Consider the following 2,500-nt stretch of genomic DNA (forward strand, 5'->3'; position numbering starts at 1 on the left):
CAGACCTGGGATGACAGGTGGCGGCTGCAGCAGGGTGCCATCCAGGAGGCCGCGCACGCAACGTGCACGCGACCTTCGGAAGGCATCCTGCGTTCTTGCGTATTCCCAGCGGCGCCGCTTGCGCTTCTGCAGCGGCGGAGCGGCAGGCGGCCGCTTAGATGGTTGGCGCGGCCGCTGTGTCCTGGTGATCGATCTCTCCCCTCTGGACCCGACCGACGCAAGGGCATCCGGGAGCATGCCCAGGATGACATCGGGCGGCGTGCCCCGCCCCAGACCAATGACTCGATCCAGAGCAGAGAAACGCTGGGCGGAAGCAGGTAGTCCCGCCAGATGCTCCCAGATGGCGGCGTCAGTCGGCCCCTCCGGCGGCGGCCCGGTGGTGTCGGCCGCGAAGTCCTCGGCTGCGTCGTCGGACGGCGCAGCGGCATCGCCCGCATCGGGCGGCGGAGTCGCCGCACCCCGGCGGGACGCCGGCTCTTCCCCCCGACCGAGCTCAAGTGCATCCATGAATTGGCGGACAAGCTGCTTGTGGGCAGCTTTCCGCCGTTGGCACTTGATTGCTTCAAGCGTTCGGTCGGGGAACATGCTAGTTAGCTCCTGGTTGACAAAGAAGAACCGTGCGTCCCTCTCGAGGAACAGTTCGGCCTCCGCCTTGGCGAGCGATAGGACTTCTTCCTCCGTCCACCTCGCGCGATGCCTCTCCGTGACGATCTCCGCGTTGGCGGCCGCTAGATGTTGGCGGCGGCGATGGACCCCGAGACCGTTTTTGGTCGTGAAGCTGCGGTGACACTCACTGCAGGTATAGGCTGCAACAGTTACAGAATCTGAGTCATAGTTACTCCCGCCGTTTACCCGCGCTTGCTTGAATTTCTTCACGTTGACATTCAGAGCACTGGGCAGAAATCACATTGCGTCAACACCCGCTAGGGCCATCGCAATGCTTTGTTTTAATTAGACAGTCGGATTCCCCCAGTCCGTGCCAGTTCTGAGTTGATCGTTGAATGGCGGCCGAAGAGAATCCGCGCACCCGCGCGCCCCCGGAGGAGCACGCTAAGGCGGACGCGGCCTCGCAGCAAGGAAGATCCGTGGGAGGCCAAGGCACGGGACCGAGCTCGGATCCTGCACGCAGGTTGAAGCACCGGGGCGCGAACGCCGCACAGGCGCGCGCATCCTGCACCGCCGGCCAGCACGAGGCCGACCAACGGCGAGAGCAGACCACACCCGCGCTAAACGCCCGCACTTACCGGCACCCCTACGGCACTCACCTCGCCCAGGCCCGGCACGTTAGCGCTGACCCACTTCCCGACCAAGCCCGACACGCCCCGATCCTCAGAGCCAATCCTTATCCCGAAGTTACGGATCCAATTTGCCGACTTCCCTTACCTACATTATTCTATCGACTAGAGGCTCTTCACCTTGGAGACCTGCTGCGGATATGGGTACGAACCGGCGCGACACCTCCACGTGGCCCTCTCCCGGATTTTCAAGGTCCGAGGGGAAGATCGGGACACCGCCGCAACTGCGGTGCTCTTCGCGTTCCAAACCCTATCTCCCTGCTAGAGGATTCCAGGGAACTCGAACGCTCATGCAGAAAAGAAAACTCTTCCCCGATCTCCCGACGGCGTCTCCGGGTCCTTTTGGGTTACCCCGACGAGCATCTCTAAAAGAGGGGCCCGACTTGTATCGGTTCCGCTGCCGGGTTCCGGAATAGGAACCGGATTCCCTTTCGCCCAACGGGGGCCAGCACAAAGTGCATCATGCTATGACGGCCCCCATCAACATCGGATTTCTCCTAGGGCTTAGGATCGACTGACTCGTGTGCAACGGCTGTTCACACGAAACCCTTCTCCGCGTCAGCCCTCCAGGGCCTCGCTGGAGTATTTGCTACTACCACCAAGATCTGCACCGACGGCGGCTCCAGGCAGGCTCACGCCCAGACCCTTCTGCGCCCACCGCCGCGACCCTCCTACTCGTCAGGGCTTCGCGGCCGGCCGCAAGGACCGGCCGTGACTGCCGGACTGACGGCCGAGTATAGGCACGACGCTTCAGCGCCATCCATTTTCAGGGCTAGTTGCTTCGGCAGGTGAGTTGTTACACACTCCTTAGCGGATTCCGACTTCCATGGCCACCGTCCTGCTGTCTTAAGCAACCAACGCCTTTCATGGTTTCCCATGAGCGTCGATTCGGGCGCCTTAACTCGGCGTTTGGTTCATCCCACAGCGCCAGTTCTGCTTACCAAAAGTGGCCCACTTGGCACTCCGATCCGAGTCGTTTGCTCGCGGCTTCAGCATATCAAGCAAGCCGGAGATCTCACCCATTTAAAGTTTGAGAATAGGTTGAGGTCGTTTCGGCCCCAAGGCCTCTAATCATTCGCTTTACCGGATGAGACTCGTACGAGCACCAGCTATCCTGAGGGAAACTTCGGAGGGAACCAGCTACTAGATGGTTCGATTAGTCTTTCGCCCCTATACCCAGCTCCGACGATCGATTTGCACGTCAG

The 2,500-nt window shown here is 61.4% G+C and overlaps 1 pseudogene; it reads right to left on the minus strand.

The window, feature by feature from the left end:
• Positions 1–2,500, minus strand: part of LOC126197820 (large subunit ribosomal RNA) — a 7,562-nt pseudogene that overhangs the window by 3,859 nt on the left and 1,203 nt on the right.

Source organism: Schistocerca nitens, chromosome 7, assembly GCF_023898315.1.
Source record: "Schistocerca nitens isolate TAMUIC-IGC-003100 chromosome 7, iqSchNite1.1, whole genome shotgun sequence".
Lineage (NCBI taxonomy): Eukaryota > Metazoa > Arthropoda > Insecta > Orthoptera > Acrididae > Schistocerca > Schistocerca nitens.